General features: G+C 44.2%; 1 protein-coding gene across 5 annotated transcripts in view; it reads left to right on the top strand.

The window, feature by feature from the left end:
• The first annotated feature begins 11952 nt into the window (after positions 1-11952).
• Positions 11953-14480, top strand: part of LOC140735630 (epithelial sodium channel subunit beta-like) — a 54718-nt gene continuing 52190 nt past the window's right edge. Inside the window, exons 1-2 of one of the 5 annotated variants that reach the window (XM_073060898.1) lie at positions 12029-12065; positions 12205-12230. The gene's annotated coding sequence lies outside the window, so the exon portion shown is untranslated. Of the gene's footprint in view, positions 12231-13532; positions 13625-14480 lie in introns of those variants that run through there. The other 4 variants (XM_073060897.1, XM_073060896.1, XM_073060899.1 and 1 more) reach the window with 4 other exon arrangements.

The raw sequence follows: 14480 nt of genomic DNA on the forward strand, positions 1-14480 counted from the left end.
GACTGGAGCGTGTCCAGCACGTCCTTCTTCTTCGGTTCACCTCCGGAAAATCCTGCGCACTCTCTCCAGGTTCCCACACATACAGATAAAACAACATCGCTTCCATTGGTTAGTTCCTCCGTTATCAATAATTATAACACAAACATTTCAACTAAACAGCATTACCTCATCAGTTACCCACAAAGAAGCCATTTCATTATTACGCTACAGAGAAACCATTTTATATATGCAGTTAACATTATAGTTAGTAATCTGAGAACCCTACATTCTCCCCCCACCAAATTAAGTCATGCCCTCTTGACATTCAGATAATTCGACAACCCCTCCTGCAGAACACAGATAATTCGACAACCCCTCCTGCAGAACACACCGCCCAATCCAAGTGCAGAAAGCAGTGGCCTAACTCCCCAAAACAATGGAGATCACACTCTGTTCCCCAGGTGCCACATAGGCCAACCTACCTAGGGGGTGCCTACTTCTCTGAGACCTGTGCACTCCCTCTTCTAACTCCTCCACCTCGGACAATAAGGGAGACCCACGGGAACTATGAGGGGAACTATGAGGCGAACCCTCCTGCGAGCTGTCACCCAAACCCCTCTGCACCTCGGAACCCTCTACCTCTTGCCTGGGCCCCACATCCTCCTCCCCAACACCCTGGGATACTCCCGACAGCCCATCACTAGCCCCCCTTACCCCATCTAACCGAGTGGGGAAAGGGTCAGGAGCCTCCCCCTCCATCACGGGGGCATCAGCGAAAGCCAGCATATGCCAATCATCCGAGTGAGTATCCCTCACAGGGGCTGGGCCCCATTCTCCCAGTGTGGGCTCTTCCTCCACCCTGCATAGATGCAAAGTCCTGGTACTAGGTGCAGCCGGCACCTCCGGCTCCCGCTATTTGTACATCTCGCCCCGGGGATCGCCCCGTGGATGATAGGGTGTAGTCCTCGATTTCTCAACCCCTGACATACCCAGTAGCTCGTAGACTCTCAAAGTCTCGTCCCTGGTCACTGTGTATCCGCTGGGGAACGCCATAATGCACAAAATACCTCTCCCGCAGCATTTTCGCCACTGCAGTTGTCCTCTGATCCTTGGTGGGGAACACTTGAGCATACCTGGTGCAGTGGTCCGTGATGACTAAGACATTCGCCATATTGCTGGCATCAGGTTCTATGGCCAAGAGATCCATACACACCAGGTCCAGGGGCCTGCAGTCTGCAAGTGTGACAGAGGAGCGGCCTGCAACAGGCAGTGTCTTCCGCCGTATGCAGCGAATGCACGACTTGCAGTATTCTTCAACCTCTGACTTCATTTGGGGCCAGTAAAACCTGTCTTTGAGCAATCCATAGGTCTTCTCCACCCCCAAATGTCCAGAATCATCATGCAGGGTCTTCAATGCAATCTTCCGATACTTCTCAGGCAGGGCCAACTGCTAACACCAAGGTCGGTCCGGGGGTGATGTTATCCATTATAAAACTTGTTTCCTCAACTTCAACCGAGGGCATTACCTCAATAACGGAGGCATTGAAGCACGTTTCGTCTTCTCCGCCCACGCCACATCCCCCTTCTCCACCGCGCACCAAACAGTGCCAATGCCCGGGTCATCTCACTGAGCAGCTGATATTTCCCCCGGAGTTAGTTACAGCAACTGCTTAGTCTTCAGAGCAATCAGGTCACAGTAAACTGGGCATAGGGCATCATCAGAATCCCCAGTGGGTCCACTGCTTGCTCCAGCCTCTTCATCTCCTCGGCCTTCATGGTGATAGCAAACTGACACATGGCTTTCACCCCAGGGGTAGGATCACTCTCCCACTCCTCGTCCGTCTCCTGTTCCTCATGCTCCCGGCATGACAAAGCATCCGCATCAACATTCCGGCTCCCCGGCCGGTACTTCAGGCTGAAATCATATACTGACAACGCTGCCAACCACCGATGGCCTGTAGCATCCAGTTTCACCGAAGTCAGGATGTAAGTAAGTGGATTGTTGTCCGTCCTCATCTCAACTTGGCTCCGTGGAGATAGTCACTCAACTTATCCACCACTGCCCACTTCAACGCCAGGAACTCCAACTTATGGGTGGGATAGTTCCTCTCGGAGGGCGACAAGCTCCGGCCGACAAACGCAACAGGTCTCAACCCGGCGCCCTGATCTTGATACAAGACGGCCCCTAACCCCTCTTGGCTGGCGTTGGTGTGTAGTACACAGGGTAATCGGGGGTCCGCAAAAGCCAGCACCGGCGCCTGGGTCAGCAACTCTTTCAGTGATTTAAAAGCCTCCTCACATTTGGCATCCCACCTCTGTCCGAAGGGCTCCGACGGGTTGAGATATTCTCCAACCTCCCGTTCCCTTTTCCTTTCTTCCCCAAGGGAGGGTAACCACGCAGAAGCTGGTTCAAGGGGTGACTCACTTTGGCGTAGCCCTTCATGAATCTCTGATAATAACCAAGAACAAGCGCAGAGCGCTCACAGTCTGGGACCTCGGACACGTGGTCACCACTTCTATCTTAGTCAGGTCTGTAGCTACTCCATTCCGTGAGATTATGTGTCCGACATAACTAACAGACGTCTTGCAGAACTGGCACTTGTCCAGGGAGAGTTTTAACCCTTCATCCTTCAGTCAGCCTAGCACCTTCAATAGCCTCGCTTCGTGTTCCTCCAAGGTGGCTCCAAACACTACCAAATCATCCAAATACACCAACACTTCAAGCAAGTTCATATCCCTCACCGTCTTCTCCATGACCCTCTGGAAGGTGGCAGGGGCTCCTGATATGCCCTGGGGCATCCTTTCGAACTGGAAGAATCCCAGGGGACATATAAATGCCGTCTTCTCTTTGTCGGCCTCACTCATCGGGATCTGGTAATATCCACTCCAAAAGTCCAGCACACTAAACCACTTCGCTCCACTCAGACAGGCCAGCACGTTTTTGACCCTCAGGATGGTATACTGGTCAGGGACAGTGCGCCGGTTCAAAGTCCGATAGTCCACACACATGCGTACCCTTCCGTTCTTCTGGGCCACTACTATTGGGGATGCATAGGGGCTTCGGGACTCAGTGACGATTCCAGCTTCCATCAGCTTGCACAAGTGCTGCCGCACGTCTTCCACATCTGCAGGGGCCAGTCACTGCGACCTCTCTCTGAACGGGGTGTCCTCAGTCACTCGGATGGCATGGCAAGTTCTCTTGGAACAACCCACATCAAACTCGCCAAGAGCAAAAACATCTTCCAGCTTCAACATTTTCTCCGCCAGCCTGTGTTTCCACTCCGGCGGCACAGGAGAGTCCCCAAAGTTAAAGGCCTCAGCAGTCAGCTTTCCTCTGTTTTCCAATCCTTCCCCCTTAGTGGGCCTCACAGGGGCGCTACACATTACCGTCACCGGAAACAAATGTGCCAGCGGCATCCCTCTCTTAAAGGTGATTTCTCTCTCCGTAGTGTTCCTGACACTCACGGCTATCCGCCTCGCATGTACCACCGAGGGCCTCTGCACTTCGGGCCTCACCAGCACACCAGCCGGAAATCGTGTCTCCCCCTTGAGGTCTTCCGGAGCGACCACCAAAAGGGCCTCTCCATCAGGCACTCCAGGAAATCTGGGGTTTCCCATCACTCTCGCTACTTCCCCGGGCCTTATTATCACAGGCTTCGACTGGGTGCACCACAGAGTCCCTCGTTTAAATTCAGTCTCCGGCCCAGGGTGGTGCCGCACTTCTTCTTCAAAAGCAGCATGAAACGCTGGGTGCACGGCCCAGGCCCCCAAACAGTTCTCACTCGCCCTCTCCTGGCAGGCCCCCGTGAGCCTCCGCACCACAGGGGTGTTGGTCCCCACCAGAATTGAAGCACCCCCTCCACCCCCCCGTCTCAACTGTGTCCGGACAAACCAGCGCTAACATCTCCAAAACCAGACACTCCCACATCGGCTTCTGAAAACTCCAGTTTCACCAACAAATACCCATCATACGGATAATCCCTAGCACTGATGCCCCAAATCTCTCTTTGGTTCTCCTCCCGAAAAAACCTGTGCACTGACTCCAGGTTCCCACACATACAGATAGAGCAACATCGCTTCCATTGGTTAGTTCCTCCGTTATCAATAATTATAACCCAAACATTTCAACTAAACAGCATTACCTCATCAGTTACCCACAAAGGTACAGACCATAGCCACTGTCTGTTCTACTGTATTCTGAAAATAAATATTAGGTTTTAGATCACAAATGAATCGTTATTGTATAGAACTGTGTGAGTTGTTTGTTTTTCAGTATCACCCATGAGATATTGGCTTTGTACGCCTCTCGGATTAGTTGTTTAAAATGTAGATAAGTCTTTGTTTTGGATGCAGGAAGACAAAGAATTTGAACTGCTTGATAACGTTGAGTCATTTTCTTGTCTTCATTTTTTCCAGGTACCTTTCACAAACCTTGTCTACATCAAAATAGGTTCAATTCACAATCCTCAGCAAAACAAAGCATTCATTGTTCCCCCAGAGGCTGATTTCAGGAGGGCATTTGCTAGAGCTGTTCAATATTTTTGTTGGAACTTCATACAAAGGGAAAAATACTTCACTGCCATTGAGATTCAGACACTTGATCAAAGAGTTAGAGACAAAATAAGAAATTATGTAAGGCTTCCAACTCTTGTGATCCAGCATAGAATGGTCCTCAACTGTTCATTCCTCTCCATAGATGCTGCCTGACCTGATGAGTTTTTCCAGCACTTTATGTGTTTTTTTCTAGATTTCCAGTATTTGAAGAATCTCTTGTGCTTATAAAGCATTTCTTATTTTATTAAATGAGCTTAACACAAGGCTCAAATGTTATCTTTTTAAATAGGACATACTTGAACTGTAATTAAATCACGTTAGTTTTAATTGTAATGGAGACAAAGAAAATGCATGAAGTATTTTTCCTTTTTTTCCTTACTGAAGGAGTTGTATTGTATAAAAGGTTCTCTTTTTTCATGACTCATTGAAAGACCCCAGGACTGCTTCAGATGCACGTATGAAGAAGGACGATGAAGTTCATCAAATGACTGCCCAAAATAGCTTTTTTAACTAGAACCACTAAAAAGTTGCTCTAGTTAAAGCGGGCTAATCTGCTGGATGAGGAGCCTTGCTCTACACAAAAAAGACCAGAGAGATTACACTTCCAAAGTTAATGTTTAAATTTGAGATCCTTTGGGACATCCTGAGGAAGTGGAAATTATGTAGATAAAGTCCATCATTCTGTGAATATCCCCAGGCTAGCACCAGCAATGTGATTTAACCCAAAGCAACATGATTATCCCTAAGGGAAACACACACTTCAATCTCAGTCCGAATCTGTAGTTGACTTGACCACAACCTGATCAGTTGCATTCCATAGATGCTGGGTCACTCATCTCAGGCTGTGCAACCACAAATACATTCATCACTTTATCAGATAAGAATCAACTGCTTTGTGATGGCATTTTAAATCTTCGAGGAGGACTGAACTGTCATGTTTGGGACTTGGTAATTCTCCGTGCTCTTGCTCCAGGGGAAAATATGGTGCATTGGGCACATCCCACCCGTGGGAAATGGGCTCAGTTTAGGAACAAAGAAACGTTGCACTATCGAAGAAGCTCTCAGGAAAGGTATTTGGATAGTGCCCTATCAAGTGGACAAAAAAATGCTACCTTGAAGAAGATGGACAAGTTCTGCCTAATAATATATCCCTTTGTCAGAATGTCTTACTTCACTGCTTGTGGGAGTTTGGTGTGTTCAAATTTCTGCAATATTTTATAAGTTACAAAATTGACTATATTACAAAAGTACTTCATTGATTGCAATTGTTTTTGCCCATCCTAAAGCATTACACATATACAAGTAGTTTTTCATCCAGTTATGGGTTGAATTATCTAGACCATAAGCAAGGAGGGTGGGTAGTGAAAGACTTTCACCACCGACCCTCCTTCCCCCTCACCTGTCTCCACCTATCTCCTGTCAGTTTGTACTCTTTTCCATCCTCCCACCTTCTTATTCTGGCTTCTTCCCCCTTCCTTTTCAGTCTAATGGATGATCTCGGCCTGAAACATCAACTGTTTATTCCCCTCCATAGAAGCTGCCTGACCTGCTGAGTCCTCCAGCACTTTGTGCGTTGGTCTGGATTTCCAGCATCTCCTGTGTTTACAGACCTTCAGCATCGGTACTTACTGGAGATCATAAACTCTGTTCTCCTGCTTAGGACAGTGTGCATCTCAGTCAGATTCAGGCAAAATTCACCAGCTAATAAAATTGGTTAGGCCCTTCATCTCATGAAAGGTGCTCAACCTGAAATGTTGACGGTTTATCTTTGGACACATGCTATCTGATTGACTGAGCATTCCCAGCATTTTTTGTTCTTATTTCATTTTGGGACCCACAGCTCCAGTGACCTGGGTTTGATCTGGAACTCTGAATATGCACATACTCTTTGCAACAACGAGGCTTTCCCTGCCTCCTCTGGTCCCCCCGTACACACCAAAGAAAAGATAGTAAGTTAGTTGTCCACTGTGAATTGCCCCTAGTGCATAGGTAAGTCATAAATCCTGAGTTAGTTGATGCAAGTGTGGAATGAATAAAAATGGGTTAGGATAAGATTAGTATGAATAAGTGCTTGATGTTTGACACAGACTCAGTGGACCAAAGGGTCTATTTCCATGCCTTGTGACCTTATGATACTTTAAATTTGTCCCAATGTTTCTCTCTGCATTTGAACATGAGCAATGGTCCGTTAGGCTGAGGCAAAGAGTACCACAGTGTCTATGAACCTGCAGCCAAGTGAGCACCAGCCTCCTTTGTATGGAGATTGGCAAAGAAGGAAAGAATGGGAGAAAGAGAGGTAGAGTAAAAAAAACTCATAAAATAGGGAGAAGTAGTCATTTTTCTGTCTTTGATATTTTGTTAATAATTCTCCCACTGAGAGCTATGATCTTCTCTTCCCAATAGCTTGTTCCTGCTTTTAAGTTGAATCCTGAGTATTCTGGAAATAAAGACCAGACATTGGTGTTGAAATCCAGAAGAAAGTTAGGAGGTAGGAGTGGACTCTTCGGCACCTCTGTCATTCCGTGGGCTTATATCTAATGGAATATTACACAACTCTTTCTCTATTTGTTTCCCATGGATGCTGTCATTTCAGCCTTCCTCCCACTCCTCCTACTGTTCCCCACCCACCAGAGCCTTCTGTAGACTGTAACAAAGACTTAGCAGCTGGAGGTTCTTGAATGAATGTGTGCAATATATTATGTCACTGAAGCATGTAGCCCATCCTCAATAGCCTATTGCATTGTTTTTGACCCTAACATGCCTACTCTCCGCACCTTTCATTTCACTCTGTCAGAACATCCTCAGATGCCTTTCTCTAAAAAAAAACATACCTGTGTCCCCTCAAGTGCACCTACAGAATTCACATTAACCAATCTTCTTCCCATTCTCTGGATGAAATATTTCTGTTGAATTTCCTATTATGTTTGTTAGTGACTCTAGGACCAAGTTCTAGCCTTGTGACAAGTAGAAAATTCTCCACATCATAATGTATTTATTTCTGTATTTATAGTTGTATTTATTATTACCATGTGTACTGTTAATTCTGTGAGCTTTTCATAAGCAAAGAATTTCATTACAAACTCACTCTGATGTATATGACAATAAACCAATCTAATCTAACATTTCTCAAACCCTTTCTGATATCACATCGCTCCTCTGTCTTTTCTTTCCGAGGTCAAGTTTGATCTTTATTGTTCAGCCACTGTCTTCAGTGTCTCTCAACCCTTCTTACAACCAACATGACTTGCAATACTGTTCAGCAAAAGTCCAACCAATATCAATGTGAGTTTGAGCTTCTGCTTTTTACTTTTTTTCCTTTAGAAATGAACATGGAAAATGTAAAGAAAAGAACATTGCCTTTTCATGACCTTTAGTTGGTATCACAATGTCTAATGAACCGTAGTATCTCCAGTAACTGTTTTACAAAACTGAATATCTTACTTAATAAAAAAATATGTACTTTTGGGCAAAAATCATGCAAAGGTGTCAATTGCAACAAATGAGTTTGATTCCTGTTCAAAGGCAGAAGAAGCCCTTCTTAAGATTTGTAAAGCTGTGGATAGATCTTTTAAATAAATTGTAAAGAATAAAAAAAATCTTACTCTATATATTCACACACTTTATAACTCACTGTTCCTCTACCACATTGGCCACTTTATTTCCAAGAAATTATAACCTTCTTATTCTTCCTGCAAGCATGTATCAATGAACATATCTATAATGGTCTATTTGCCTATTACAGAGCCATTTTATAAGTTTGTTCATAGTCTCCCTCCTACCCTACCTCTACCCAAATTGGTCTCATTGTCAATTTTGAAATGTCCAAGACTGCATCTGAATTGATTCTGCAAATTTAAGTACAGTGGCTCCTCAATTTGGTATGACTAATAGACTATTCAGTTTGTGACTTTCTTCGATGTCACACAAGTCCCATTTGCAGCAACTTTTCGAAGGTGATTTGGAAGGCCAAATATATCACATCCAGTATATTAACTTTTATCTATTCCTTTTGGAATATACAGTATAATAAGGATGGTCAACCATTAATTCCTCTTTTGGTTTCTGTGTTGACTATTCCTTATTTGCATTTTCTGATTTGTTTTCCATTACACCATTTGGTAAGGATGCCATTATGTTCTTGCTGCCAATATTAAGCTGTTTGGTTTATAATTGTTCTTTCTCCCTTTTCAAATATAGAAATCACGTTAAGTAAAAGAACAAATGAGACCTCTTTAATTACTAGCAAATGATATTTTAATGTGCATAATGTTGTCTTGTCATCGCTCCCCAACTTTGTTATGCTGCCCATGGATTCATTCCATTCATCCAGACTTGTTCTCTGGAGGCTGAACAGTTCACCTGTTGCTACTCCTTTTTATATCCTAAATGCACATGCAAAATGTTGGTCTTAAAATCATTTCTTAAGAACATAACAAGAAGCAGGAGCAGACCACTCAACCTCTTGTATCTGCTCCACCACTCAATAAGATCATGGCTGATGTTTGAAGTTCTGACCCTTTATTTTGGGACTGTGACTCCTGGACGGCACATTGGTTCACACTGTTGTCTCGCAGCTCCCATGAGCCTGAGTCTGATCCTGACTTTGTAGAGTTTGCATGTGCTCCTCGTGACTGTGTGAGTTGAGTTCCCACTGTGGTTTCTTACATCACAATGAAGTGCTGGAAGGCTAATCACTGATGTAAAAATTATCCCTCAATGGAAACATCTTCCCTGGATCCATCAAATCCCAGTAGGATTTTATATTTCAGTGGTAACACCTCACATTTCTTCAAGTCTCTAGGGACAAATATCCCCAATTCCCCGTCTCAGGAATTAGTCTGCTGAACCTTCTCATTCTATTGCTAGTGGATCCTTCTATGGATAAGGAGACCAGACCAAAGAAAGTATTCCAGCGCCAATAAGGTGTCTTTAGTTTCGTTCTCAAGTCCTCTAGCAATTATGGCAAAATATCATTTGTATTCCAACTTGCTTGCTGCAGTGATTTGAGTACAAGAACATCCAGCTCACCCCCCCCCCCCCCCCCCATACACCAAAACTTCTCATGCTCTCGCCATTTATACTGATACAAATGAGGACAGCAAGCTGGGGCTCTGGTAAAGATCAAGACAGGATATTTATTTATTCAATGCTTCACTATAATTTCTTGTGATTTTAACCTTGTAGCCTGTGTATCTCTTAATTTCTGATATTTAGTTTCTCAGTAGAATCCATTTTACTTTAATGTTCCTGTTAATTTAATATCATAGTTTCCTCCTTTTTTTAACTATTATTGTTTCCTTACTTACAGCCCATTACACTGTTGGCATCTAGAGCACCAGTGAATCAGAACCAGGTTTAATATCACCAGAATATGCCGTGAAATCTGTTAACTTAGCACCAGCAGTACAATGTAATTCATGATAATACAGAGAAAATAAATAAATAAATAAATTACAATAAGTATGTGTATATATATATATGTATATTAAATAGTTAAATTAAAAATAGTGCAAAAACAGAAATAATATAAAAACAAAAAGTAGTGAGGTAGTGTCCAAGGGTTCAATGTCCATTTAGGAATCGGATGGCAGAGGAGAAGAAGCTGTTCCTGAATCGCTGAGTGTGTGCCTTCAGGCTTCTGTACCTCCTACCTGATGGTAACAATGAGAAGAGGGCATTTCCTGTTTGATGGAAGTCCTTAATAATGGACACAGCCTTTCTGAGGCACCACTATTTGAAGATGTCTATGGAGGCTAGTACCCAAGATAGAGCTGACTATTTTTCAACTTTCTTTAGCTTGTTTCAATGTTGTGCAGTAACCACCCCACCCCCAGACCAGACAGTGTTGCAGCCTGTCAGAATGCTCTCCATGGTACATCTGTAGAAGTTTTTGAGTATTTTAGGTGAGAAACCAAATCTCCTTCTTTATAGCTGCAACAATATGTTGGGACCAATTAGACCCTCAAAGACTTTGACTTCCAGGAACTTGAAGTTGCTCATTGTCTCTGCTTCTGATCTCTCTGTGAGGATTGATTGATGTTCCCTTGTCTTACCCTTCCTGAAGTCCACAATCAGCTCTTTCGTCTCACTGACGCTGAGTGCCAGGTTGTTGCTGCGGCACCACTCCACTAGTTGGCATATCTCACTCCTGAACACCCTCTCGTCACCACCTGAGACTCTACCAACAATGGTTGTATCATCAGCAAGTTTATAGATGGTATTTGAGCTATGCCTAGCCACACAGTTATGTGTATATAGAGAGTAGAGCAGTGGGCTAAGCACACACCCCTGAGGTGAGCCAGTGTTGATCATCAGAGAGGAGAAGATATTACCACCAATCTGCACAGGTTGTGGTCTTCCGGTTAGGAAGTTAAGGATCCAATTGCAGAAGGAGATACAGAGGCCCAGGTTCTGTAGCTTGTCCATCAGGACAGTGCAATGATGGTATTAAATGCTATAATCAATTAACAGTATCCTGACATGGGTGTTTGTGTTGCCCAGGTGACCAAAGGCCTAGTAAAGAGTCATTGAGATTGTGTCTACTGTAGATCTATTGTGGCAAGAGGCAGATTGCAGTGGGTTCAGGTCCTTGCTGAGGCAGGAGTTGATTCCAGCCATGACCAACCTCCGAAAGCATTTCATCAGTGTAGATGTGAGCACTACTGGATGACAGTCAATAAGGCAGCTCACACTACTCTTCTGGGGCACTGAAATAATTGTCCTTTTGATTGTGTGTATGTGCCTGAGTCTGTGTTTGCAATTATATGTATTTGAGTGCTGTACGTTTTTGTGAATTTGTATGTGTGTTTAAATGCATGTCTATGTCAGAGTGCACGGTACTGTGAAAGTGACTGTGAGCGTATGCATGTGCACGTGTGTGGTGTTTCTGGTATCCTATTTCGTGTTTGTGTGCATGTGCGTTTTTTTTGTCTAAACTATAGTGAATCTGTGTGTGCGTGTGTGCGCGTGTGTCTGTGTCTGTGCGTGTGTTTGTGTCTGTGTGTGCGTCTGTGTGTGTGTGTGTGTGTGTGTGTGTCTCTGTGTGTGTATGTCTGTGTGTGTGTCTGTGTGTGTGCGTCTGTGTGTGTCTCTGTGTGTGTCTGTGTGTGTGTGTGTGTGTGTGTGTGTCTGTCTGTCTGCCTGTGTGTGTGTGTGTGTGTGTGTGTGTGTGTCTCTGTGTGTGTCTGTGTGTGTGTCTCTTTGTGTGTGTGTGTGTGTGTGTGTGTGTGTGTGTGTCTCTTTGTGTGTGTCTGTGTGTGTGTCTGTCTGTGTGTGTGTCTCTTTGTGTGTGTGTGTGTGTGTGTCTGTCTGTCTGTGTGTTTGCGCGCGCACGTACGTGTGGGTGGGGGTGGTGGGTGTGTATGTGTCTGTCTGATTACGTGCGCCTTTGCGCTTGGCTGTAGCAGTGTTACTCTGATCTGGCCGACTTGCTAACCGGGTCCAGCTGATGCGTGGCGCTTGATAGCAATTGTTCAGGTTTGAGCCGGTGCCGGTTCTATTCCCTCTCTACGGACTGAAACAGAACTACACAGGTGAAGCTGATTCCTTCTCTTTTCCCAACTTCTACATATCCCTCTTTTATTTTGTCTCATCCCGTTTTTCTGCCCTTTCCCCTCTCCTCTTCTTGACCTTTCTTCTAACTGCGAGTTCCGCCGCTTCCAAACTTCCCAGGATCTGCAGGTGCGCCGACTTAAAAGGTGAGGATATGAGTTGTTATTTATAGATTATATCATAGATTCGAGGCGCAGGGTTTTAATATTATTTACATGAGATAAAACCAAGGTTTTCCAACTACTATCGTACAGAATTTTCAACTTAACAATTTCTACAGAAAGCCATGATTAATATTAAAGTTTATTTTGATCTATATCCTTACGAAAAACTCCAAATGTCTTTACAAGCCTTCGTCAATGTGCACAATGTTTGAAAAATAATGACACCTATTTATTTAACACCTGTCATACATTAAGGTGTAGGCTCGAAGTGCTTTACATAGATTGTGAAGATAAATCAATATAGTCATAAAATACGAGACACAATAAAAAATCATAAGACAGACGTAAAGAATAAAATGTTATCGAATATACTAAATTATATCAATGTAATCAACATCAGCGGACATTAAGTAATCCTATAAGTAGGTCAAATTAAAAAACGTTTTTATTAGGAATGTTTTGAACTGTTCCACAGTACTCGCCTGGCATTCCTCAGTCGATAGAGTATTCCAGGTTTTTGGCGCATCGCCAGTTCTTGTATGCTTGGCTCTAGGAACGCGAAGCAAATCAGTGTTCGCGAATCGAAAATTACGATTAGGGATGTAAGGAATTGACACTCCAAAATTTACAGAGGAGCTAGGTTACTCTCAGCCTTATATACATGTATTTTAAAATTGATCCTAAAGGACACCGACAGACCAATGCCCAAACTGGTAAAATGTGCTCACATTGATCTTTTTTTGGTTAAGATTTTTTTGCGGCTGCAGTTTGAACAAACTGCAGCCGATTTATGATTAGTCTATGTTTTGTTTCTAAAACTTAGCCCATATAACTATTGCATTAAACGGTGCCCACAAATTGTGTTCGGCAAGATGTAAGTATATTGATTTTATCATACGGGTGTGGGTGAGCGCGTCTCTCGGTCGCAGATTCTGGAGAATATCCAGCAGTTGATGTTCCTCTGACCAGGGCCGGTGTGAGCCCGACTGGCTGTCTATTGTTGAGATTATCAGCCACCCAAAAAACCTCCCTCCCCTTAAAAACGTGCCTTACAACTTGTAGTAAAGCTAACGGCATCGGAGAGGTTAAGAAATTAAACTCAGCCCAGCTCCATCCCACACAACACAGAATAAAACTCGTGCGGCAAAAATCCTGAAATAAAAGGCAGCCGGATTTCCCCAGAAGGTGACTATCCTGCTCGGAAGCAAGGGCAGCCACCCTAACCATCGATTCTGTAGTTTTCCCCACAGACTGCTGAGTAGTTCCAGGCGGGTCCGATTTTACCGGAGACAGAACGAACTGGCTGTTCCGTTATCACTTGTCTGACTACTGGAGTCCAAACAAATCTCCCAAACCAATTGACGTCAGTGCTGGAGGTAACTAAAGCGACTGTAAGTTTCCCAGCAATGGGAAAGAGAAGAGAGCTGAAATCTGTAGAGACGGCAAAGCGGCATCATCGGTAGAGTCACTCCCGAACAGGTGCCAGAGATGGGTTCGATCCCAACTTCTGGTGTTGTCTGTACGGACAGTGCAAGTTCTCCTTGTAACCACGTTTTTCCCACATCCAAAAGAAATGCGTGCTGGTAGGTTAATTGGTCGCTATAAATTCCCTCTTACTGCGTTAGTGAAAGGTAGAATTAATGGGAATACGAAGAGACTAAAATGGGATTAGTGCCATTTTAGTGTAAGTAGATAGCTAGCAAGAACTTGGTGATCCGAACTTTCTTCTTCCATACCATACATATCCACAGGGTGAACGTCCATAGGACATATACTCAGGGAGGGAAAAGTCAGTTTTAAGTTCTGGCTGAGAAAGGCAGAGTCTTGAGGTTTATTTAGGGCTTAAGCATAGAACCCTAGAAATACATGGCACAGTGAGAGATCACTCAGCCCATTGGATCCATGGGGTCAAAGAATACAAGAAATCTAGACTGATCCTTCTTTCAGTTCATACTGAACACAGTGTTATTTATTTATTGAGGTACAGCAAGGAATAGGCCCTTCCTGCCCTCGCAATCCCCTGAATTTAGTCACAGGACAATTTACAATGCCCAATTAACTTACCAAGTGCCTTTGGACTGTGGGAGGAAACTGGAACACCCGGAGGACACCCACACAGTTACAGGGAGAACATCCAAACTCCTTACAGACAGCGGCAGGAATTCAACCCAGGCTGCTGGTACTGTGAAGCGTTGTGTTAACCACTACACTACCGTGCCCCTACTTCATGCA

Source organism: Hemitrygon akajei, chromosome 11, assembly GCF_048418815.1.
Source record: "Hemitrygon akajei chromosome 11, sHemAka1.3, whole genome shotgun sequence".
Lineage (NCBI taxonomy): Eukaryota > Metazoa > Chordata > Chondrichthyes > Myliobatiformes > Dasyatidae > Hemitrygon > Hemitrygon akajei.